Source organism: Lichenostomus cassidix, chromosome 1 (genome assembly GCF_008360975.1).
Source record: "Lichenostomus cassidix isolate B80296 chromosome 1, HeHo_3.0, whole genome shotgun sequence".
Classification (NCBI taxonomy): Eukaryota; Metazoa; Chordata; class Aves; order Passeriformes; family Meliphagidae; genus Lichenostomus; species Lichenostomus cassidix.
In genome coordinates, this window is record NC_139479.1 from 66,605,900 (window position 1) to 66,632,951 (window position 27,052).

The window sequence follows — 27,052 nt, forward strand, 5'->3', positions numbered from 1 at the left end:
TTGCAAGGTGAGTTCTGAAATAACAGGGATAAACCCAAGCATTTGTAACTGGTGTCAGAGTGGGACTAAAGATGTCCCATGGCACTCGTGTGTGTGTGTGTGTGTGTGTGTGAGACAAGACAAGATGAGGAGCGCCTCAGAGCTTTTTCTGTCTCAGTGATCACAGCAGCTGAATATGGTGAAGAGGCTCATTACAGAGGCATATTTTTCAAAAAATCTAACCTCCCGGGCCATGTCCCAAGTAGCAGAGTCACAATGCCCAATTTCCCCCTTAGCAGGAGCCCACTATGCGCTTGTCAATATTAACAGCTTTAGTGAATTTGACCATTCTGGGGGAATTACTTAGTGCCAGCAAGGCACCAAAACCAGAGCAGCAAGTAGAGCTAAAGACTCAGATACCCTGAACTGCACATATATTATCATGCCAGGAGCTAAGGAAGGGTTTGGATAGATAGATATGTGTGCACACAGAGATCCTGATTCAGCAAGATACTTAACACACAATTAAACCCGCATTGGACAAAACCAATTAATTGCAACGGGCATAAGAAACTGCTTGGATGATTTGCTTAATTGAGAGTAAATGTCCTTATTAAATTGTAATGAAGCACAATTAAGACATACAGAGAAAAGGAACTGCTTCCCAGAATGTGGGTTACTGGAATTTAATAACAGCCTCACCGTTCTGCAAAAAGAAATGTCCCCAAAGTCTAGATGAATCCTCATTCCCACAAAAGTCTTTGCCATCTAGAAATATTTCAGTCATAAACCAACTGACCTCTGGAGTCACCCATTTGTGACTGCAGTTTCTATTTTGTTAGTCAGTATGTATGCAGTGTGTGCCAATTAAAAGGAAAGCAATTGGACATCAGTGCTGTAATTACCCCTCTGTCCCTATGACTTAACATCTTTTTTTGGCCTGAAGGACTAGTTTAGGCCAGTTTGCTCACTCAGTGATTTCTTCTTGCACCTGCCTCTGATCTAAACTGCATCCACAGTTCATTCCAAGGGCCAACCTTAATTCAGTTAAAATCAGATGAACGTGGCTTTTTGGAGCCAATTTCACTGATCCAGTGGCTGTGCTGGCAAATGTGATGGCTTAGCAAAATACCAGAAACCTTGAGCTAGAAAACTAAGGTCTCCGTAGGCAATTTCACCTTCATGTACTTAACATCAGGTCTACTAAACATGAAGGCTGCTGAGCATAGTGTAAATGTAATTATTTTCATTCAAGCTCTGTGGTCATTAACTTTTCCTGCTTTATGAGTTGGATGTGGATTTATTCCATGATGGAATTTGCAAATGAAACACACGCCTGGGCTTTTTCCAAAGCTAAACAAATTTCATAAGTTCTGAGACTGATTGAGCAATTGTTTTAATTGCATTCATTGTTGGATCAAAATCTCTCTGTGCCACTGAAGGCTCACTTCATAAAGAAAAGGAAAACACATCAATGGCACATGCATTTTCAATAAAACTAATTATTTTAGCAGTGCTCCCATTTTATAGTATGATTTTTAAGTGTTTTACTTTTATGACAATATTTTGTCACTAAAAGAGATAAGGTTTTAGTGCCTGTCTTAACAGTAGAACTGTAGAATGATGGTTGAAAATCTGATGACTGCAGGCATGAAAGAAGAATGACAGGTCATTTTCTGACACATTTTGGTCATTGAGGTGAAACTTTAATCATAGAAATGTAGCGTATGTTAAAACTGGTTATAAATTTGTCCTTAAAATGCTTCTGGCAGAACATGTCCATTTCTTCAAATAGAACCATTTTACAGGATAGCATCCATTAATTTCTATTTCAAATAATTTCTGTAAAATAGGCACACACATCTCAACATGCAATGTTTTTAACAGATTTCAAAGTGAGAAGTTCTAATTTTTATTTGACTTTGAAACTTTTGGCTTTGAAATTTGTTACACTGAAGTATTTAAAAAAAGAGGTAAAAAGAGAAAACGTTATTTAAATTACAAAACAAACAAAAAAAAAAGGCCAATTATATGTCTTAAATTGAGGGACAAGGGTTTCTCCCAGATTTGCAGTTGCTAAACATTTCTGATATTTTCTGTGCTTTCTGGATGAGAAATTTTCTGGTTTGGAATTTCATGCATGAGAAGAAAACCCATCCTGCCCGTATCAGCCACACACAGAACACAGCACTCACTGTTCTGCTCAAGTTCATTTTCTGCATCACTTTCCCCTTACATCCTCACTTCTTATTATATCTCATTCCCTTTTGTCATTTATTCTTCTGACCTCTTTCTTGATCAGAGCTTTAGAACTCTGAGGGGCCAAAAGAGTCTTTTCCTAGAGTACCAGCAGGTCACAGAGGGACAGCACCCTGCCATCCCCACCAAAGAACACCTCCAACCTCATCCTAGCAGGAGCTGGGGCTGCACAGGGCAGCTCAGAGCTGCTGCAGCCAGGGTGGGCACTTCTGCAGCCCTTTTCCAAGGCTGGGCTGTCCTCAGCTTCCAGTCATTCTCCATGTAAACCATTTTTGTATGTGAGAGGGGAAAAAAACCTGCCATTAGGAATGCTGTCCTCTCTCTTGTTGCATTTCATGTTGTTTGTTTTTTTTCCTCAAAAATGCATGCTTGACATTGTGTCATTACTTCCAAATGTAATAACACTGGTACTTGTAACAGTGCATGCACTGAAATTAATGATGTTCTGACCATTAGAAAAAAAACCTTAAATAATGGTAAGATGTGATTCTAGAGGCATGAATTTATTCTGCTTTCTGTTTTCTTTAATTGTGACAGGATGCAGCATGAGCCGGTGGCTCCCTGGGGACTGGGGCAGACACAGGAACAGAAGTCAGACAGCTCCAGGATGAGGCCAGAGGACAGGGATGGGCCAAGGATGGGATGGGATGGGATGGGATGTCAGTCTGCAGGTTGGGTCACATGGCTGGGCAGGGCTGTGGCACAGAATAGCACTACTATAGCATCATGGGGCTTGGATGGACAGCTCTGGGTTGGGCTGAAATGGGTTCCACAAAGACTTGGAAATTTATATATAATTTCACACTACTAACTAAATACAATTTTATTTGGACTTAAACCAAGGTTGCAAATGTGGTGTTGCCCACACCCTTTAAGATGTAGTTTGCAAAGTGGAATGGGCAGTTGCAAGAGAGGACAAGCAGTCTGAAGCAGAAAAGCTGGTTTCACATAGACAGGCTTACCCTTGGCCTGAGGTGAGCAAGTTGTCTGCTGGCTTTCTGTAGAAGCAGTGGACAGGAAGGCAATTCACACTTGTACTGCTTGTCTGTGATGGCATTAAGAAGCAAATGTTACAAACATGTTAAAAATACCCTATTCTGTGGCTTTACCAAGAGTTGTGAAAACACCAGGTTCATCCACTGAACCCTGCTTTCTTTGGCAATGAATGTGGCTACCCTGGTGGTACCTGTGGCTTCAACCATTAAACCACCATCCTGCTGTCATTAACAGTTGATGCCATTAACAGGACTGCCCCAATCCCATTGCATCTCTGTTCAAGTCATCATCATCAATGCTTTTCTTCTCGTTTTGCGAGGTACATAACACCAAACCTGGTCTGCATCACCTGTCTCTTCTGCCCTTGTAATGCAGGAGGTCTGCTGTGGTACCCAAGGGAACACCTTGCTTAGCTGCTCCTCTTGCCATCAGACTGCTGCTGGGTTTGCAGGTAGCCTGTAGCAATCACTATTAAAACCTGGCTGACTGATACTGTGCGTCCTTACTATCCCCTAGTACATGTCTCAGTAAAAAAACATTCTACTTAGATGGAGCATTCTAGCTGCCTAATGTATTTTAAAGTTATCACCACATAGCTCAAGATGACTAACACAGAGCACACTTCATCGCTGGTAGGGAAAATGAGCCCTTATTTTGCTGACAAAAATTTGAAGTCGGATTAAAAGCTGACACATCCTCTATTTTAGTGGTATGTATGAAACACTAAATATAGCAGCGTGCTCGTGTATTTGCTGATGCATGGTAATGTAGTCTGTAGCAGAACAGCAATGGGCTGGCAAGGAAGATGGTGCACTGCAGTAATACGATAAAATCCTGATGCGACCTTGGCCATTTCAGAAGTACTCCACGGATAATTGTGAATCCTTGACTGATATACTACAAAATTCAAACAGAGGCAGCTGTAGTCCCAGGGCTTTAATGAGCAGCCTGATCCTGCAATATTTGCCCAGGCATAATGTAAATTGACTTCAAGGAGAGGTCTCCATAGTGTAAGAAAGAGTGCTGTACTATATAGCAGCTGTATATGGACAACTGCCAACAATGGGCCTGATTCTGGGAAACGGGAGAGAGCTGCAACTCCATCTGGCTCTTGTTAGAAACTGAAGGTGCTTAATTCATCACAAAATCAAACCCGAGTGCAGTACTTCCAACCAATTACATATTTTTATGTTTCCTTAGTCATATAAGGTTTTATGCCCATGGTTTTATTTTACCTTAGCTGCAGTTCCTGGGCAGGAATTATGGGCTAATCACACTCTGAACAGGGAAATGGATGTGGCTCACAGAACCATAACCTATTATGGAATTTTCCTCTTGCTTGTGGGGGGATGGAGGTGATCTCTTTCAGCCTTTTACTTGCCATGGATGCCTGGCAAGTCTGCTGGTGATGGAGCTGAGGCTGTGACTGTGAACCCCTTCCTCTCATCCTCGTCAGGAGGAAGCAGCAGCTGGATTAGACATTTGGCAGTGCCACACAAGGCCTAGGCAGTACTTGTGTCTCATGCTGTCATTACTCCAGCTATAACAGTTTACCCAAGATGAAAACCTGACCTTAAATAATTGGGGAAAATAAAAGATCCTCATCCAATGATCCCGTGCATTTACCAGAAAGTAGAGTGGGGTCACTTTGACATGTTTCCAGCACAAAATGGAGGTGCTTAGTTTGGACTGAAAAATGAACAGGCAGTTTTCCTGAGCAGTGAAAATAAACTACTGGATAAACCCAGCTGTTTGGTGGTCTTGGCCTCTTAACTAGTTGTGCTCTGTATTGCTCAAATTAGAAGTAGATAGAATTGGTGCTTGTCCTGCAGTCAGTGCATCAGAGGGTCATTTCATTTGGCTCCAGTTCTGTCTTCTCTGTAGTGCCAGTTTGGCTCCCAAAATTAGGCAGTGAGATTGCCTCTTCCTTTCATAATCAGAAATGATAGAACAAAGTCCTTCTTTGTCCTTCTAAAAAGGCAAATCTTTGCTACTCGCCTCTTACTGATGTATTGGAGCAGTTGAGGGCACACTGGGATCCTGTGCTCTCAAAAGCAAGAGGAAAATGGGATATTACTGTTTCTAAAAAAAATCAAAACCAAAACAAGACAGGTATAGATTAGAAGTTTTAGTATGTGAATTACAGACAAAAGCTTGATCTATTAAGAAATACTCTGAATTTTATATGACATTTCTAAAACAAGAAAGCAGCAATGTATAAAAACACTTTATACACATGCAAATACCAGCGTCATTCTAAATATCTTTCTCTATTTCCCTGCTCCATGCTTCTTTCTCTGACTTTGATATTTAGTAAACATTTTAAATAAGAAAGCAAAATACTGAAAATACTACAGATGATAAATGTTAAAAATAATATTTAGTCCATAACTGTAGAAAATATAGGTGATTTCAGAATGAAGCTATTGTAAACATTTTTCCTACCTCAGTTTATTTACAGCTTGGACTCCTAAGGAGAGCTGAACACTAAGCAGCTGGTAGATGAGCTTGGGTTTGTAACTACTCTTGAGATGTGACAGGAACCTTGCTGTAAATGGTGATCTAATTCAGACTCATAAATTGCTATAAAGTTTTGCCTCTGTTGGAATTAGGTGGTGTTGGTTTCCAGCAACTAAGTTCACAGAGACGCAGAATTCTGATGTCATTTTTTTTCTGTGACTGAACAAATGCCTGACAAAGGTTGCAGACAGACAGCCATATGCAGCTCCCTTGCTCCTGAGCAATCCACTTGTTTGAAACTGGGGTCTTCCAAGAGTCATGGAAGAGGGCACATTTTGCCATTTAACGTTTATTCCAAAAGTAAAAAATGCCTGGAAACTTTTCACAGAACAATAATAATTAAAAAGTATATTTGTTTTCTGTTTCAATTAGACCTTTTCCTCAGACCTTTCTGATAAGCCACAATGCTAGCTATGTCTATGTTTTATTTCCTGGGCAAGGCATAACTTCAAAAGTTTGAAGGTTAGACATTTTAAAGTATACAAGCAGCAAAATAAGCCTTAAGCTTTTTATTATGCTAACTAAGCATTACGGCTCTGAGACACACACAAAGAATAATCTATATGGAAGGAACCTTTGGTTTTCATAGAAAGCATTTCTAATCGGTAGCAGTTTCAGCAATTTTAGTATTTCCCGCTAGAAAAGATTTCCCTTCCAACAATTCTTTAGGTTCAGCTTTTGTTATTTAACTCTTTAGTATCAATTCCTAAGGATTAACGTTTAAGGTTTTGTGCTGCATCAGAGTGGCGTGCATCATCTCTCTGAACAGCTCAGGACATAAGATGGATTTTGCACTGTTTCTTTGTTTGCAAGTGAAGCAGGCAAACACAGAGAAAAGCTTCTGGCTGAACATACTGCAAGGTATTTGGGACAATGAAGCAATCAAACAAAGCAGTCAGCTTCTGACCTTTTGCAACACAAGACCTTTTGTGGGGCTGTAGTCAGACCATGCCACTGTTTCCTGCTCTTGAACAAGCTGCTGTGGTGCAGCCTCTGCTCAGAGGAGATGTCCACAGCTCAAGGAGATGCAGTGTCTGTGTAGCTGCGACTGGCTCTGAGCAGAGGCACCTGTTTCCACTTCCACGAGCACCAGAAAGCTGGAACCTTTAACTGTGGCTCATGTCTGAACAGTTCAATCAGAACTGAACAGAGGACCTCTAGGCATGAGCCTCAACGGCTTGCAATTGGGTAATGACTGCATTAATTTGAAGGAAGTAATCACTGCATAAGCCTCTCCCTAAATATAATGGGACCACTAGAGGAGGACAAAGAGCTGCGTAGTTTTGATGTCAACTACTAAGAAACAGGAGGGCTGCTTTAGAAGGCTTTTCAGCTGAAAACCATCTAGTCTCTGCCCTTCCTGCTCTCTGTATTAGATTCCTCCCAGGCCAGCAAGTTGCTGTGACAGAAATGCACATAGAGATGCTGGTATTGAGCACTCAGCACAAGGCATAAACGAATTAGTAAATTCCACCATGCTGTCAAGCCACCGCTGAAATGCAGCCGGTGAGGAGACTGGGGCTGCATATGAATGCAAAAGACATACCAAAGCTGTCCCATATATAATTCCATTGCATACAATGGCATCTGTCAGTTGTGATCTTGGCTCTGTGTCTTTATGAAGGCAGAGCAATATGAAAGGCAAGATCAAGAAAACAACCAAAAGGTTGCGTTACATGTCGGTATTATTAAGTGGATCCAAATCTGCTATTCCAGCCTTCATGAAGTGTGGGCTTTTGACATAGGGTTTGAAAAGGCAATGGATGTAGGTTTTTATTTGATACTTATTTATTTATATTAGGTACATATCTACCCTGGAGTATTTCTTGGTTCCCAAATACATCGTTATATAAGGCTTCTATGCCTTAATTCTGAGAAGTAAACTGATTCTAGCATAGACTCTTGCAGGTACATCCTGTAGAATATTAAGGATTTTTCCTTGTAGAGTGTAACTCTCTACCAGCTGTAGTCACCAGCAACTTTTTGAGATTATGGTTAGTCATTTAATGATGCATTTATAGCTGTAGAGAAAATTATTTGTATCTGTAAGGAAAAATAACCTTCTACTTTTCACAGTATTTCAGAATCAAACAACTCCTCTAAGTAGCTGAGGAAATGAAAAGCTCAGGAGAATTATAAATCATAAAATGTATGTAGTTCTTTCAGGAAACTCTTAAAAATGCTGCTTGCTTGGATTGCTAATTAAGTCATTCATTATTTTTAATTTTTTTGAACTGAAGTAGTGACAATTGGCCTCAGGCCCAGAGTAGTGTCCTTGCAGGCTGAACAAGATCCTTCCCTCACAAACCTTACAGCCTTACATTACCATTGACATTTTTTATACAAAAAGGTGACTTAAAATATTTACATATGTTTCTAATTGAGCATTCAATTAACTTGTCAGGAGCTTATTTTCACCTATGTTGGTCCATGAGCTGGTTGGTGTCCAGGTTAGGGTCCCCATCCTGCCAGGTGCTCTTTGTTGTGTCATTTCTCCATGCTAAGCTTGGCACCAGGAGGGGCTTACAGTAGCATTGTGGCTCTGTGGAGAACCTCTGTACCTGCTCATGCATGCCCAAACCCTCACCTGAGTGGTCAGCCTTGGCTGAGCCAGCTGCAGCTCAAGGCTTCTTGTACAGAAAAATGAGAGAATGAGTGTCTGTGGCCTGGGATGTTGGTGATCACTTCTGTCAAAGACAGGAGGATCTGGGATGCAAAATAGGAGGGGGAGATTCAGAGAATTGTTTCTTCTGTGCCTGCTTCCCCCAGCTGTCTGGTTTTCCTTACAGCCCTTCCCAGCAGCAGCTGCCTTACTGTCCATGCCGGTACCTCATCAAGAGAAGCCACAAATTTTGATTTCCAGGCTCCTTGAGTAGGCAAAGCAGGCATGAGGCCATAGGTACTCTGGCATCACTAGCAGACTACTGATATTGGCACCTGTTTGTTTTATAAACACACAGCACATAAAGTTACCCCTGACTTTCACACACTTTTCACACACTTTTCTTTTTTTTGTGTAATGACCAACACATGGTCAAGATCTTCAATTTACAGCTCTCTGGACTCTCATGTGGTAACAAAAAGGTGAGTTTCCAAAGTTAAACTAAACTTCTGTTTTATATTTTCACCTATTTATAAGACAGAAAGAATTGATGCAGTACATTCAATGGCTGGATGATGTATTGGAGAACTCAATATATCAGTAGCATAGTTTAAAGTGCACCTTTTCAAGTGTTGCTTTTCTTGCTGTGATCCTCCTTTATGACCCCATATCTCTGGAATTTTTTAAGTATAACAGCAACATTGTAGGGGTGATATCCAGATTATTAAGCTGCCCCTAGGTAAGTGAGTGCACACAGAAATATGTGAGAGTGTCTCTAGTTTGCTGTGATGTATATATGGTACATTGAGGTAAGTGTAGTGTACTGTGCTTCTTTAAGTCTTGATAAATCCTCTGTGTTATGAGGACTCAGGAGGAAATAAATTTAATCTTCAAGTGTTCATTTGAAATGGCTACACGTTATTCTTAAACAATACCATTTGGATGGGAACAGAGAAGTCCTTTCCAGCGGTTTTGTTCCCTTGGGTTTGATCCCTCTTTTAGCAGAGTCTGGCACACTGTCCATGGTGATGGCAATGGAGGCCAAGCGGGATGATGAAGTACTGGAGTTCTGTTGCTCAGGGCTGCAGGACTGTCTGGTATGAATTGCTGTCCTTTGGTAACTGCAGAGGCACCTCCATTTACAGCACTAGGCTTATTTCATCAGTGTTCTTGTAGATGTCACAGAAAAGCTGCTCCTGGTTTTTGGCAGGAAACACTCCCCCACACCCACTTTAGACTCTTTCCTTCTCTTTGCCTCCTCTCCTGTGAGCAAAAACTGTCAAGAAAGCACATTTATTTGGGCCAGGAACAGAGGCAGCCGATACTCAGCTAGTTATTTTGATTGCCTGGCTGGTAGGGGTTGGGGGAACAGATAATGTCAAGATTTCCTCTGCATTCCAGATCTGTTTTCTTCCTACAGTTAGCAAGCAGTGAGTGTGACTTTTCCCACTCAGCTTTTCCCACAGTCAGTAAGACTTATCTGACAACAGAGTTAGTGTCAACTGTCCAAAACTAGGAGATATCTTCCTTTCACCACTCCTGTGCTGTTATTGCTTATCAATGTCACTCTCCAGCTTAAATGACTGGTTAATTTACAGACATACTGAGACAAATTCACTTGTGTTGCTGCTTCAATGAGCTCATTGGAGTTACACTGAGTTTGGCCGTAGGTGTCTGAAAAGCACAAGTAGTAGGAATGTGATACTAACAGAAACAAGAACATTGCAACAGTCAAAACAAAAAGGAAGCCGTGAGCTTTGGCAGGATGCCTATTTCAGAATTTGGAGTGTGATCCAACAAGGTGTTCATGTTTTACAGCTGGTGCTGCAAGACAAAAGTTGTTATTCAACAGCAAAACAATTCCTACGTCTCCACATCAAAACACAGCCTATGTTAAAAAGGAACAAAGGAAGAAACAAGTTATAGGCTTTCAGAACACAAATTCTGTTGAGAATCATGAGGAATTTGCTTTAAATCTATTAGAGACTTTGAAAAGACTAGAGTGAAACTGAAGCACACTCAACCTGAGATTTTCAATGGAGTCTATGAAGGTTGAATACTGAAATACTATTAGAATTCCACAGAAACAGGAAATATGTGATGGAACTGATACCTCCATTTTTGCCTCCAGTCCAAGATGGCTTTCTAAGAACTTTTTCTGTAACTGGGTAGAGAGGCATTTTCAAATTGTAGCATCTTCTTCAGCTAGATCAAGTCCTCCTCCATAGGCCTACTGTAGCACCTCTTCTAGGCAACTGGTTTGGGATGGAATGAGACATCCATTCAGGGACATCTGTCTCCAGCCCATCTTCCCACCTCCCTCAGTTCTCTTTTAACCATGAGTGCCTAAAATTCAAGTAAGGGAAATCTGTTACTTTTGAAATTTTATTAACATTTCTGATTCGCAGATGAAGTTAAAATGAAAGAAGTGCAAAACCAAGCATTTTAAAATTAACTCAGTTAATTCTGTTAACCTGGGCAAGCAATGCAAACAGACATCATCCATGGCACTTTGTTCATAATCCCACCTACTGGTTTTGTCTCTGATAGTCTTCTGGACTCGCCTATATCTGTTCCCTTTCTCTACATTTCCTTCTTTGCAAAATCCAGTTTTAGTTTTCCTCCATACTATTTCTATTCACTATTTAGTTTCCTCTTAAAGTCACTGCCGCTTTATAGTCTGGTTACTCTCCTCCTCATGATGCCTTACAGTGCTCTTCCTTCCTTCCTTCCTTCCTTCCTTCCTTCCTTCCTTCCTTCCTTCCTTCCTTCCTTCCTTCCTTCCTTCCTTCCTTCCTTCCTTCCTTCCTTCCTTCCTTCCTTCCTTCCACCTTTCCTGATGCCTCTGCTCCACACCTCTCTGTTGTTCAGAGCATCTTACTCTTCTCTGGTTCTCAGTGAAATGGACAAATAACTCTCCAAGATTGCTAAATCTATGCATAATACTCCTTCCCCACCCTTGCAATAAAAACAACAAGAAAAAAATCTTGCTTTTCTTTCTGCTGGTTAATGGACGTATCATGGTCTATCATTGCATCACCTGTGGGTTAGGTCTTCTTGACTGGCTGGGGATTAGCCACCTTTCTGGGCAGTAACAAGCAAGGTTTAAAAACTGAGGACCAAAAGCTGAAATTCCAGATTCCTGTTTATATTCCCGGATGGTGAGTTGTAACCACTTCTGAAAATTGGAAAGGGACTTAGAGTGTAAGACTTAGGGGCATAGCTTATAAAACCATTAAATTTTTGTGCCTGGACAGAGTATTTCCTTAATGCCTTTTCCTTAACAGACTTAATGCCTGGATGTGAGTACATTCTGGAGTCTTTTTTGCAAATGAGACAGAGACAAAGAAATTTCCACTGTCAGAAACAGAGTTAAAAGTGGAAGTGTTGGAATACATTCATCAGGTTCAGCTGTCCAAAGCAGATAGAATGATACCCATATTTAAAGCTGAAAAGAAGTCATTGTGGGCAGTGAAAATAATTACAGATTCCCATATTAATAATCATATGTTTCTGAAAACAACAAAGCAATCTATAAAATTCCCAAATGAGACTATAGATGTAAGATCTAGTATGGGTTTGTAAAAAGAAAAAAGAAATTGCTTTTGCACAGAAAAACAGGAAGAGATAAAACTTATCTTGGCCTTCCAAACTAATATTCCACAGATATTCAAAATAGAGATGAAATAATGTGAGAAATCAGCGTGGGAAGGAAATTTTTGTCATAGAACATAAACTTACTAAAAGATCCAAAGACACACAAATTAAACTTGTCAGTTTTCAGAATAAAGAGGCTAATAATAGGTTGCCCAAAAGATTTTACTAGGACAAGTATCTTTTAAAGCTTTTATCTTGACAAGTGAGTGAACAGATGGCAAAATCTGTAGCAAATTTAAGATTTCCTAGGGTCCTGAAGATTAGAAAGATTTCTGAAAACCAAATTCAAATCACCAAAACAAGGTGATTTGAAGCCTCAGTGAAGATGGGATTTCAATTTACCTAAGTGTGAGGTAATGTTCAGGAATGATCTGAAGTGTTCACTGATACTGCATACTTAACGAAGTGTTACCAGCTCAGAAAAATATCTAGGCAGCATTATGGACAGCATAATTAAAACTGCTCAGTGAAAACAGCTGTTCAATTTGCAGCACTAGTTGTGAAAGCAAATAAAACACTGATTTATATGAACCATAAAACCCAGCATTGATATTATTATAATGTAATCATGTAAATTCAGGGAACTATATTACAGTGATGCCCAGCATCATCAACATTACAATACTGTCTACAAAAAGAAATGTTCAGAGAAATCAGTGAAGGATGGTAAGCAGGGGAGATACAGTAATTTTACTTGACCAATGAAAAAATGCTGTGGCACTAAATTCCTACTCACTTTTAAGTCATAGAGATATCCAGTGAATGCAAGATACAGAAGAAGCAGCACCCTCATGTGCTGGAATCTTTTCCCCCAATTAATGAGGATCATCAAATCAGCAAGAAATGGAGAGCTTTATATTTATATGTACTTAAGAAACATGGTGAGAGTGAACAGGGTACCTGTATATATGAATACCTTAAGTATTCATATATACTTCAGAAACATGGTGAGAGTGAACAGAAAGTACCTATACTGGATGAAATTTTCCCATGAAGCATATGGCAATTTTTACAATTAGTTCATCAAGTCAATAACTTCACCACTGATGTGTGATTGTCACTAGCATTTCGTCTAAATTGCGGCGTTGGCTTATTGGGATTTTTTTGAGAACAATTAGAGCATTTCTTGTAGGAAGGGAGGCTCTATCTGGTGATTATTGAGAAGACACTAAGTTTCAGTAATTCTGCATTAAAAGGGTAATTTATACTTGTGCAAAGTAGAGTAAGAGCCTATTGCTACTTTCTAGTAGCACATACAACCTGTTTTGCATTTATCCTGCACAGCTATAAAAGATAGGCTATAGGACAAGAGAGAGGTGGATAAACCCAAATCTACCTAAGTCCTAAGGAAGGATTATGTTTTCCAGATGAAACAGTTTTCTTTATGACTTGACTGAGAGAAATGAAGTACTTTAGATCACTGTAAAGCCATTTAGCAACATTTCAGAATAGAAATAGGGAATAGCCTCCAATATGGGTAGAAGTAAACTAGGTTTTGGGTTTCATATTTACTTCTGATACTTTTTTCTCCTTTAGCAGTGACAGTCACTGAAATATTTTTAAGGTCTAAACTCTGAAACTGTGTATCTGAAAACTTGGATCAAACCAAGGATAACTTAATATAAATGTTCTCTGTCAGGTAAATTAATTGATCTTCTATCTCAAAAGCTATCACTGCAGTAAGATCCTGCTGAGTTACAAACGCTTTAGCACCTATTCTCCAAGCAATTTGCATGGGTTTTTGTAATGTAAATGAGTCAAAAATATTCCCTGAAATGTAGAACAATCTCAGGTAATTACTGCTGAACAGATTTGTGTCAGCCCAAAATGACAAAAAGGTGTTGAAATGAATCTGCATGACAGTAGTGTAAGTAAACAAGATGAGCAACAGCTGTACCTGCAGCACTGTAAAGATGTTCTGACATCTTCCGTAGGAACTGATTTCACTAGAAGGCATAGCAATACTGAAAAAATGAACTTTGGAACCAGCAACGTGTACAAGCAAAATAACAACCTTTTCTTACCTCCTGGAACAGTCCTGAATGCAAATCTCCTTCATTTGTGTGACACTTAAATGACGTCAAGGAGAAATGTCTTGGTGGAGTCTCAAGAAAGTGTCTGTTACTAAGAGGGGGATCAGGCCAGCTAGAATATAATGCTTCAGGGGGATGCAAGGGGGAGCTGAAGCTTTCTTTGTTCTTTCTGAAATCAGCTTTTCAAGTGATTATAGATAAAAGATGGAACTTTCTGGCAGGCAAGTGGCACAATTGGTAGAGAGCTGTGGCTGTGACCTCTGTCATCATTCTGGTCATATAAGTCTCCACAGCAGCAGGTGATGGAGAAACACCTCCTGAAGCTCTCTCTATCTTTGGTATACTTGGACTGCAGAGCAGTCCCTGCTACTACCTTTCTGGTAAATTAAGTTGCTTTACCATGTACTGCTTTCAATCCAGAAGAGAAAATAAAAAAATCTTTGTATTTTCTAGCTTTCTCCCATGGTCTTTGATGTTACTATTTATATAATAATAATTTAATGTCACTATTAAAATTCAGTTATGTGAAAAGCAAATGAGTGCATAGCTTAGATTTTCTGCCTCTTGCGTGCAGAAATTGGAGTGCATTTGGAAGACTACAATAGGTTTAAGTTATGCTTTAATTTCTCACAGTTGAATTCTTTTACATAGACTGTAATTCTCCAGCAGCACATCAGTGCTCCTTTAAAGTCTGCTGCCTTCTATGCAGTGACACCTTATGGCTTACCTCTCTGAGCATATGTAGTATAGTCCACATAAAAATATAACACAGTTTTGCTTCCAAGATAATGAATCTTGAATGAAATTATGCCATTATGCAAACCCCTTTACATGCAGTAGGCAGGAGGAGTACAAGCAAACAAAATGTGACGAAGGAACTACAAATTTGTTGCCACAAGTATTTTTTAGACTTGCAATTCACAGCTATGCTTTTGCCTACCTGATTATATGAAGCCATTATTGAAGCAATATTGGGCATCATTTGATAACTTTTTTCCCCAAAGCTTTCTGTAATGGTTTCAGTACTACAGGCCTCTTTGTGTTTCAACCAAAAAAAGTAAAACTCACAGCAACTCAAAGTAAACTGTTCTCTGCATAGCTCTAAAAACTGAAACTGCAGTTGTTACTGCTGACTTGTTAATATAACACAGACATGGACATTTCCTGGTTACTGTAAACACTGAAATGCTTTTGGAGTTAATGGAATACAGGTGCTGCCTGACACTACCAAAACGTTCTCACAGAAACAGGGACATTTTTGGAGAGAAAGCTGCAGATCCACCTAGTCCAGCCCCTTCTTCACAGCATGAATATCCCGCTTCTCAGTGGGAATACCCAGATATGTTAAATGTCATGAAACAGGCATTCTTCCTAAGCTTAAGCTCCTTTATACTCCCAGGAATGGCTGTACCACTTAGCCTGCTGGAACAGAGAGTTCTGTAATGCCAGAGCTGGGTGATGGAGTGGGCTTAGGCAGGCTCTGAGCCGGCTGGGAAACCTTCCCAATGGAGCTGTGGGAAATGATGCTTACAATCGAATCGTCACCAGCCTTCACTTCAAATGAGACTCAGACAATACTGTGGACAGACAATTAGCCCTTCTTTATTGTGGAATCAAGAAGAAATTTAAAATCAGCTTTAGTGATTCAAGATCCTGTAGAACTGTTTAGGTTAATGGGGATTGCCTTGGGCCCCAGCCAAATTTTGATTCTGGTCATTATAATCTGCCTACCTGCAATTCTATGCCCTGTTGCAACTGGCCACAACTTTTATTTACTGGCCAAAAACATGAGTACCATTGCTTTTTAGATCTATTAAATAGATATATTTAGAATCTGTTAAATATGTAAAAATACTAGCAGTGTGGCCAGTGATGAAGAGTGCAATATATTGATACTTGGCAGTATGCTGCCATCCGTCAGTAGCCTGATTACTCAAGAAGTGTGTGTGTACAGGAGTATTTGTGTATCTGAAAAAAAAAGTTCTTACTCTTGTAAGTAAATTGGTTTGGGGAACAATTCCCTTGCATTGTTGTTAGAACCTGCTGTCAAGATTGATCATGTTTTCCTGTGTAATCCAGGAGAGTTATAAAAAAAAAAGAGAAAAATCTCCCAGGTCTCTGAACCAATATCCAGCTATGGTGTGTGCTAAATTGCCATTGACTGCTGCAAGGCAAGGCTTTTTTACACAAATGTTCCAATTATTTCTACTGTGATGGTAATAACAGTTGGAAGTTTAGGGGGGAAAAAAAACAGTGGCTTAGACAAGGTCCCAAAACAATATTAAGGAAATGAGCACTTTGAGAGCAAAGAAAGACGTAGTTTACAACAATATATTTTTGTCAAGTGACTGAAGAGGAGGGGGAAAGTCAGACACCAGAAGCTGGAATGAGAAGAAGAGGGGCAATATTCTGTGCTGAGCCATTTTGTGTTTCAACATAGCTGCTCACTTATTCAAGGGCATTAATCACCTCAAAATTTCAAGCTCAGCTCCAGTAAAAAAGCACTTTATCTACACATATTGAATGTATTCCACTTTCCCAGTTGCTTAATCATTGAAGAATTGGCTATTTCTACAGACTGGCTTTGCTCAGCACAAGGTTTCATATCTTCAATGTAATACATTTTAAAGATGTCCACAGAGCATCTTACGAAAGGAAGTAAAAGTTTATTGGCACTTGGTTTGTTTTGTCCGTTCTTCTCCTCTGTTATCTGAGAAATGTGCAAGGGCTCTTGTGGCTGCAATTCTTCAGAATTTCAGCTGAACCATCAGCTTTTTTGTCTACTGTTCCACAGAAGTGCTCTGTTTACTCAAAGGGCAATCCATCCAGTCATCATTTGTACCATAGCTGCCTCCCTGTCCCCTTCTTCACCATTCTCGTATGACAGAGCAACCTTCTACCTGTCACACAGGACCTTCACCTGGAGTTTATCATCTCCTGTGACAATTTACACTGTGTTAAGGACACGAGACTGGAGAAGTAGAGAGGTTATTAAAAAATAACATGCAAGAGCTAGATATAACCAGAATGCAAGATGAAAAGTGCAAGTTAACGCTGGCCAGAAAGTGGATATTCTGCTGTGTTAAACCCAGGAAAATAGCAGTTCTTTTCCAGAAAAGCACATGATTTCTCTAATTTTTATTCTGTAAGAAATAATGGATTTTGTCAGGAGGAGGTTTCCAGGTGAAAAATTGTGGTTGCTATAGAAAAAAATTTCATCCCATGTTTACCATTTCACTTTTGTTCTCACTTACTCTCCTTGATAGACACAATCTGTTCTACTGCACTGCATCCCAAATGCAAATACCCTGGCAGCTCTCTGCTGTCACTGTTCATTGCAGTTCATCCTGCCTTTATGGTGCATCAAGTAGAGGCTGCTTGACAGAAGTCTGAAGGCCCTTCCCTTGCCTCATCTATCATTTGTTCAATATTAAAAGCTTTCTTCCCACAGCCTGTGTGTACAGGATGCCAGCTTTTGTTGTCTACTTGTTGCATTTTCAAATACATGTTTGGGTGCTTTTGTTAAAAGTGCCCCTCATTCTTGGAAGCTGGTCCTCTGAATATATAAAAATACCACGTTAACCTCCTTGGAGACTCTCTTGCAAACGCACTTTTTGTCAGTGCTTCTAAATACTACTTCTGGTAAGCCAGAAGGACACCAGTTGTTGCTGCTCTGGCCAGTACTGTTTTATTGTTCTCTCATACTCCACCCTTCCTACCCCAATTAGGTCTTCTCTCCACCGGTATCTTGTGTTATATTTAATTTGCAATATCCCAAGGGCAAAGATTGTACTTCTGCTCCATCCAGTTTCTGGTTCCAAGTGCTTTGAGAATACAGTTTTTTATAAATAACAACAATGAAGTATCATCCTCTGTATGAACAGAAGAAAAGCTTAATTTCTCCCCATGCCCTCCATGCCTGTTCTAGCAAGGGAGAGGGAGCACAGTCAAACAGCAGAGACTTTGTTACTGTAGTCTGTATCTGAGCATACTTAGAGCCTTTTCACAGTGAATACTGCAAGAAGTTCCATTTATTTCAGCATTAATCACTGTGAACAAAAGTGAAAGAATTTGGCCTCCACTAATGAAAGCCAGCAGTGCTCTGCTGTTGGCAAAGTGCAGAGTGATCCTTTCCCAGAGCTTCAGAAAGCTAAAATGAAGTAGAATGAACATATAGGTGCCAATCTCTTGATAAACCAGAAAAGAGTGAAACTAATTTATAACTGATTCTCATTAAAGCTACCTTAAAATTATGATAATTTTTATATGTAAATAAAAAGCAAGGAGAGAGTGACAGGGCACAAGCTAGAACATTTTGTCCTCATTCACAGTGATTCTTATTTTTCTCTATCCAAAATATTTGTTTGTTTACTTAGATGTCAAAGAGGACACCTACTCATATGCCCTCGGTGCTTTTCACATAACTTCAACCACAGAATTAGTATGAAATTTACTGGAGTCTGCTGTTAGGAAAACAAGCAGTGGAAAACCTCAAATCTTTTCTTCCCTTCCAGCGGTAACCCAGACTTACAACATCCCACTCAGACCTTTTAGCCTGTGATAGAAAACAAATTCCAGAGCTCTAGGACCCCTAACGAGATAAAGACCACTGCCAAAGTTATAAATATTACTTGATGTGTTTATATCTAGGCTGTCTGGGCTACTATTTGAAGCTACAGAAGCACAGCAACACCACTTTGAGTATACTAAATTTCAAGATGCTTCATTACAGTAAGTTCCTGGAAAATTAGATTAATTATAAAATTTGGCATTGCACTGATTAGCATCAGACTGCATCATTGATATTGTAGATCCTGTTATTTCCTCTTTTGCTTTAATATTACTTTCTAAGAGATACAAGTGTAAGGAGCTTGTGTCCTCTAAAAAGCCCATAGTAACCAAGGATCTACTTTCCCCACATTTTCCTCCACAAGACATATCCTGTTTTGTTCTTCTATAAGTAGACAACTATTGTGAGGTGATTAAACTAACAAAAAATCCTGACTCATGATAATTAAGGATGAGAGGACAGAAAGGAAAGAAGTTGTACTTTTATCACAGTAGTTTACAAATGGCAAACCGAGATGTAGTCATAGTTCTCTTTCCTTAGGTCTGATTCTCTTTTTACCAGGTGCATCAGAGTTTGTACTGTTACTTTACTAGGACTAGATCAGGCTGCATAATGGAATCTGTAACAAATTAAAAACACACTGCTCATTAGAGGCCAGAATATTACGCAGTATCAATTAACTTGGTGTTTAATTACCATGGTGATTGGAAGGAACTATAAATTGCTAAATATGTAATTAGTGTATCAGACTTCTGCACCACAATGGCATCAGAGCGTGGGTATAATTAGTTTAGACTTTCCCCCAGCATTTTACATGCTTGCAAGATTTGAAGACAGTACTTTCATTCCTGCCAATATTCTGTTATTAGTGAGCAAAACCAAATAAAATACTTCAGCTTCTTTTATGGCAACTGGGAACTTCCTCCTTTCTGTTCATCATGTACAGTGGTTTCATTGCAATTACTCTGAAAAGAACAATTTTGCCAAAACTAGTATCAAGCAGGAAAACTGAATTTTCTGTGGAAAATGTGCTTTCCTTTTCATTCCCCCAGAAATGTTAGCCATCTTGTGCTACATGTCAGAATGTTTCAAGCGGTAAAAAAGAACACTGATCAGCTGGCTACTTATACACTTAACCGACATAAGAAAAATGTGTGAGAGACCAGAATTTTACCATTTTGTCAGGTTTTCTAACATTCTAAAAGGAAATGAAACATCTTTGACCTATGAATGATTCCTAACACATGCCCTCCTTCAAGCAGATTCTGTAGAATAGCTTATTGTAAGTGCTACTACAAGGTGTAATACATCAAAAATACTAGTGATGGTAATTCAACTTTTGAACAGTTTACTATGATTAAATGCATAAAGTAGGAATGGGCCAGTAGCTGCATGAGATGTGTTCTCATTACTCAATAGCACTGTTTTCTTTGGGGAGAAAACTACAGTATCTGATCTTGCCTCTAGATTTATTTTTCCACAATAAAGTACCTGAAATTAGTGAAGACTTTTATCAGTGCCTGCCACAGAGTTTGGTCTAGGCTTGCCAGTTCAGTTCTGTGTTATGAAATATAGCCATATCACTGCAGTTTATCTTAGTAACCTGTGGTGTATTAACATGGAATTAGCAATTGCTAGTATCTAGTCACTAATTAGCTGCTTTCAGTAAATGTGGAAGTCTAGGGATATTTTTGATAAAGTAACATCTTCAAAATGGTACAGAAGGGAAGACAATGTCTTTTGCTCTATTGCTACATTCTGGCCATCGCAGACAGCAACTGAAGAAAGGGAGATCTGTCTTCCAGACAGGCTGGGCACGCTGAGATGGTGCATCCAAGCGTGGCTGCCAGAAGAGCATTGCTGAAGGTTGCAGTACTGGCTGATGAGGGCTGGTGTTTGTGGGTGGTGACACAGCAGTATGATACAAAACGTTCAAAACCCAGTTTATTTCACCTTTAGACTGTGTGTCATGGCTCCTCTTTGTAGGGCAGCTGAATACAATACGAGAAATTAATTTCTCATCTCTGCCTGATTTCTAGCTGATAAAAGCCTGTGGCAGAAAGCAGGCATAGTAGGTCTTATGTGCTGGTAATGGCTGTGTTGGTAAGAGATTAAATAGAGAAGCAGAGGTCAGAGGCAGATTTACTGGGCAGTGGAGCTGATTGTAGGCACTGTAATCCTCTCTTCTCCCATTAACATCAGCAGGTGTTTGCTCTGGGTCATGGGATGTGGGAGTATTTACATAATTATGCTGTCTCCCTTCCAGATCTTCAATGCATCCATCCCTGGAAGGCATCCCTTTTCTCAAAAGAGTGTTCAGTCATTTGGAGGACACTGTAGCTGGAATTGCAGGCAAGGAGTGACATACAACATCTGCACAAGTTCTGGACGAGCACATCGTCTCCACTGTATCAGCTAAACTAGCATAGTCTAACATGAACCTTTTCAGATGAACCTTTTAAGAACAGGGACAAAGGAAAACAAATTCACATCACAAAGTAAGCAGAAGATGTTATTAAAAGAGTGGTAACATGGAATACATCTGTCTGTTTGCTTTTAGCTTAGATGGGTATTGCTGACATTGCAGTTACAGTTTTAATTTAAACAAGATGGTGATATCGATAATGTTTAACACGACTGCTTTACCGGAGCATTCAGCTCTTTCAGTGTAGGGTGCTCAGTCGCAGGATCAACAGCCTCTTCCTTGCACATCACAAATACTCTGCCAAAAGAATAAGCAGTAAGTAATTGATTGTGACTAAATGAAATGAAGCCCTGTTGTCCTTCTCAGCTATCAGACTCTCTGCTGGGGAAACATCCAGGATCAGGAAGGGGCCAGTTAAAACAGTATTTCACAGAGCACAGAGGAAGCAGAGACATAAAATGGCTTTCCTAAATGGGATAAGGGGTCAGCTATTGCTTTCTGGCTAATCTACAGATGGAGAAATCAGAATTCATTTTAGTCTGTAAATGTGTGCAATAAGTGTCTGCCAGGGTTTAGTTTTGAAACCTTATAGGAGCACAAGAGCATGTAAGAGAAGAAGTGATGCAGGGGGAGGGAGGTGGGGAGTAAGTGGGTGGAATGCATAGAAAGTGGGAAAGAAGAGGCTGTGTTGTGAGGACTACAGCTTGATGTTGCATGGAGAGCTGATAAACCTAGGCCTCTGGGAAAAAAAAAACTAATTGTCTTTCCACAAAAGTTGAAGCATGGGCGAAGCACCTATTACAGCCTCCAAAAAAAAGCAGCCCATTGTCAGCCAGGTTTTCTGTCACCTCGGGGCGGGTGACCTCTCCCTGGAGCATCGGACGCCGGCCCTTCGCAGCGCTGGGCGGCACGGCTGGGGTGCCGGCGGGCAGCTCCCTGTCGCTGTCCAGGGAGCACAGAGGCAGCAGCGGGAGGCGGCCGGGAGCTGACAGCAGGGCAGCCGCGGGGGCTCGGCCGGACAGTTCCCAAATGAGGGCCACGGGCACAAGCGGGGTCACGGAATTCAGGCGCGGGGCAGCGGGCCGTGCGGGGTCCCGGGCCGTCGGTGGTGCCTGAGCCCGAGGGGCGCGGGGTCCCGGTCAGAGCAGGAGCCGAGCCGGAGCCCGGGGCACCTTCCCCGCCCCGCGGGGGCCGAGGCGCGGGGGAGGGAAGGAGGGCGGAGGGCGGCGAGGCGCCGGGCGCGGGACGGGGCGCTGAGGGAGCGAGGGAGGGAGGCAGGGAGCGAGGGCGGCTGGCGGCGGCAGCGCTGCCCCGGGGGCCGGGGCGGGCGGCGCTCAGGTGAAGGAAGGGCCGCCCGCCCGGGGCGGCGGTGACGCGGTGCGGCGCGGCGGGGCTGCCCCGCGGCCCCATGTGGCTGCCGCCGCCCGTCCCCGGCGAGGAGAGCTGCCGCCGGCGCTGAGCGGGGCTGCCCGGGGCGGCATGCGGAGCCGCCGAGGATGAGCAGCCAGCGCCGCCCGGCCAAGGCGCAGCTCCGGAGGTCATTGAGCGAGCAGCTGCGGGACTCCACCGCCAAAGCCTGGGACTTGCTGTGGAGGAATGTCCGGGAGCGGCGGCTCGCAGGTCAGTCCCCGCCGCGCCGCGGCCGGCGCTACCTGCCCGCGGCAGCCCGAGGGGACAGCCCGGGGGACGTCCCGGCCGCGGCCGGTCCCGCTCCGGGGGGACGCGTGGGGGACACCAGCTCCGCTGCCGCTGCGGGAGCGAGGAGACCCCGGGCGGGACGGGGAGCTCCCGGCACGGAGGCTGCCGGCAGCGCCGGGCGGGTCGGGCTGCGGGAGGAGCAGCGTGCGGACAGGTCGGACCGCAGCCCGTGCGGACAGCACCTGCCCGGGTGCCGCGGGCAGCGCCGCGCTGCTCGCACAAGCAGGCGGGCTCGGGGCTGAACCTGGCGGTCTCTCCGTGTCGGAGGCATCTCCTGAGCATCTCCGAAATGAAGAGGGCTGGCTTTGCCTCCGGGAAACTGGCTCACCTGCTTCTCTGATCAGTTTGCTAAGTCTAACCAACCAGGTTGGTTCCTCATAGGGTTTGCGGGTGAGAAGTACCACAACTCCCAAAGAAAATTGGTCTGTTTCATTTCAGGCGCTTTTATAGCTTCAGGTCACCTACCTGCTCTGGAAAGCCGGCCTCCTGCAGCCTTTCCATCCCCAGGTGGTCACCAGAAGGACACAGAGCAGGGCAGGTGCTCCAGTAGGTTGGGTCTCATTTAGAGCACTGCTATTGCAGCAGCACAGTCGCTTTATGCACAGAAACATGCATCCAGTTTGTATGTGCAAAATACTCTGTGAAATAGAAGATCTAGAGGGTACATGCAACTAGAACGTAGAGTTATTATACTGGCAAACAATACATCAAGATTTATGAGCAGGATCATGCATAATGAAGTCTAATTTGTAAAGATGGATTCGTCTGCCACATCCTACAGCATTGTTAGGAGTTTGGTGACCTTGCCTAGGGCACTGTGACATACTGGTATTGTATAATACAGAGGTAAATGATGCAGGTTTTCAGGCTATGTCTAGAGCACATTAGTTGTTATGTACATACAATTAAAGTAATAGATAAAAAAATGCATAGTAGTTTTTTGCAAAATTCATCTAAACTGGGTAGCTTCCATAATGAATTACTAAAACAACTAATTTTGTAATATAGTGGTTACCCAAAATACTAAGCAGCTTTCCATTTGATTCACTTGTTCCTCTGTTGATAGCAGATGCCAGCAGACATTCAGCAAGGGTACTGTTGGCTATTTTTTTCTTTTTTGGTCAAAGACAACTATTGCTTGATTGAGCAAAGAACCTGGGCAGGCTGCCATGATACTGTAGTCAACTTCTTAAAGCAAGAGGGTATTAAAATTGATGGAGTCAAAACTTTTTATTTAAGGTGGGTAGAATATTAATGTCCTGGGTTTATGCACTGCTGTAATTTAAGTGCTATTCATAATAAACTGGTATATACTGGTGAGACGCTGATGCACTTGCCCTTTAATTAAATTATTTATCTGACGGCATAATGAAATGTGTACAAATATCTGTTGATTCCAGATACATTCTCTTGTTCTGATGCTTTTCTGTCTCTGGCATTTTTGTCATTGTTTTTGTATTTATTTGTTGCGCTGACCTGCATAGATGCAGTTTATATTCCTAGGCCTCTTCTTCCAGCTTTGTTAATGAGATGGCAGGGAATTTAAGCTGATCTAAATGTGTCACTTACTTGCTGGTCTCCAGACCATCTTCTTCTCCATTGCAATGGATCTGGTCCTAGTCAGGTAGAAAGTTGTGCAAGTTCTGCCTTTTTCTCAAAGTTGATGCAGTGCAGCTCTGACTGTCAGTTGAAGAAGCACTGTAACTGTTAACTAATGTTAAAGAGCAATGATCAAAATGAAATGCAGTTTTGACCATCAGTGTACTGTCATATTCCAGCCATCATACTAAAAAAGACTTGTGATTAAATCCTTGCTGGGGTGATGGCTTTGCAGTCACTTACATAGTTACTCTTTATTAAAATAATAAATACAAATAGATACAAATAGATAACAAATTATCTATTTGTTAAGGATCCGGACACCAGTTGCCCAAGACATACCTGTTAAAAAAAGTAAGCACATTTTTATAATTCATAAAAATGATGTAATTGTTAGGGTTGGATGAGGTGTTGGGAATTCTCTGGTCTAGTCTCCAGCTCAGAGCAGGATCAGCACTGGGAGCAGAGCAGGTTACTCAGGGCTTTCCTCAGTGCTCCTTGGCAAGCATTTCTGCCCTGATGTCCATGTGCTGGAGCAGATGGCAGCAGGACACTGTTGGGCAGCAGGGGTGTGAGGTGGACAAAGGAACTGAATGTTGGCTAGAGCAAGGAGAGAGCTGAACTTTGACTCAGCTTCTCCCAGTGAGACAGAGAGCATGTCTGGGTTGCTGTGGAAAGTAGGTTGTGCATGAAAAGACTGCTACAGTGTGCTACTTCCCTCCCTCCCTCACCCTTTACAGCAGAGGTGATGAGCAGCAGCCTGGCTCCTGGCATGCCCCTGGACAGGGCTGCTCTGGACTGTCTCTTATTCAGGACAGATCTATGGTGCCCAGCAGCTCTTAGTCACTTTTTCTGATTCACTGACTGGGATTTGTTTTTTAAACAATGGCGTACCCTCTACAGTGCCAAAAATTACACCCTTAGGGGTTTTTTGTGCTTTTTGTAATATTTGCAGAGGTGTTTTACACTGTTTCCCCTATGCTTATGGTTTAAATTGGAATTCACAAACTGAAAGGGAAATGTACCAGAATTTTAACTCCCTGTAGGGACCTATTCACTGGAAAATTTATAAAAATACTGTTGGTTTAATGTAATCCTGAACCATCATGCCATTATTGAAAACCATTGTTTAAGGAATTTGACTTCGGTGTTTAACAGATTCTCCAAAAGTGATGACCTAAGGTGATTCTGAGATCCCTGCTCAAATCATGATCACCTGTTACAGTAAAACACAAGTTACAGTTGGTGCATTCCTTGTGTGTAAGGGGAAGGTGCCACCCTCTATATGGCATTCTTTCAGTTACTATACACTAAAATAAAATAAAATAATTAATTCATTACTTTGAAGTCAGGGAACACCAGAGGTAATGATCCCTGTTGCTGTATTGCACAGCCTCCTCACAGGGTAGGATTGTCATGACTGACATGATTGATTGACATGATCACCTCACGCTTTTTTTGCTCAGAATTTTTCGGCCTCATTTACTGCAGAAAGTGACAGTCCCCATTGCTGAATCTCTTAACCTAGAGCCTGCTGTACTGCAGCTTTCTTAAATCCTGGACTGAGCACAGAATTACAAATTCCCTCAGGTGTTCAGGAGCCTGGTGCTTAGGAGCACTGTCTGGCATGTGTCATACCATTAATGTTTTAGTTGTGTTACTAGAAGCTGCAAGGTTACATTGTTGCCATTTTACAGATAGAAACAAGATGCAAAATGAGGCTTATCCCCAGGAGTATCAACTCTTGAGAGTCAGAACTTGAATTATTTACTTTAGTATTCAAATTATGGCTCTCAGTGGCTGCTGTTGCACAACATTTTGTGCAAATCAGCATTTGGGGTCTTAACTAAACTGCACCCAGGGAATGAATAATATGCAGTTCCTTGTGGTCTGGTCAGATTTTGTTTCAAGTGACTTGGTGTAAAACAGAGAAGAATGGAAGCTGCTCTGCTACAGGGCCACCATTTACTTTTTTTTTTCTGTCTCCCACCTACAAGAGCTGCAGCAGGGCTGATACATGACCATTGTCCATCATAAGATGGGATCCTTGGAAACTCCATGTGCAGATGAAGATGAGACTTTGTCTTAGTGGCTAGTGGGAAGAGGGCTAAGTTAGATTTAAGCAGGTGACTTCAATTCTGAGACTTACTGAAGTTTGCAAACTTAATTTTGGGACAGTAGCATTCTTTTAAGAGAAAGCTTTGTCTCTAATTTTCAAGGTTTAGCTGTGGTTTACCAATCTACAGAGATTGCTGCTAGGATTTCTGCTCTGTAAGGCTGCCTCCACTGTGTCTATGGCACAGATACACCCTCAGTCTTTTTGACAAATCTCGTCTCACCTGAGCTTCATGTCCCACAATCCTTTGTATGTTCTGTGTTCTCGTAGAGATTAAATCCCCACTTGATCTCCTCTAGCTCTTCCGGTACAATTCCTCTTATCTCTCCACTGACATCCTCTCTACTGCCTGCTGTGACAGCCCTATCAGACAGGATACCCTTGATACACTTAGCTGCAGAGCTCTCCAGAAGCAACTGCCTGGGTTACTTTTGGAGACTGATTTCAGATGCTCCCACTCTTTTTTTGGCTTGGCCATGCTTTGGGTAAATGGAATTTGGGATCAGGTTTTCCACTACATCTCCAGTGGTTTGCTCAGACTGGCATTTTAAACTTTTTTAACTTGTCCAAGTCTGGACAGATTTTTCAGGCATCAGTG

General features: G+C 41.7%; 1 protein-coding gene and 1 long non-coding RNA gene across 2 annotated transcripts in view; one reads left to right on the plus strand and one right to left on the minus strand.

Moving 5' to 3' along the window:
- The window catches only part of STARD13 (StAR related lipid transfer domain containing 13), a 285,297-nt gene that overhangs the window by 123,770 nt on the left and 134,475 nt on the right, over positions 1-27,052 (plus strand). The window lies entirely within an intron of this gene.
- On the minus strand, positions 9,982-23,751 carry LOC146444811 (uncharacterized). Its single transcript, XR_014852517.1, has 3 exons — positions 23,205-23,751; positions 21,263-21,338; positions 9,982-10,030 (listed from the first exon to the last, which is right to left on the minus strand). It is a non-coding gene; the product is annotated as an uncharacterized LOC146444811 (long non-coding RNA).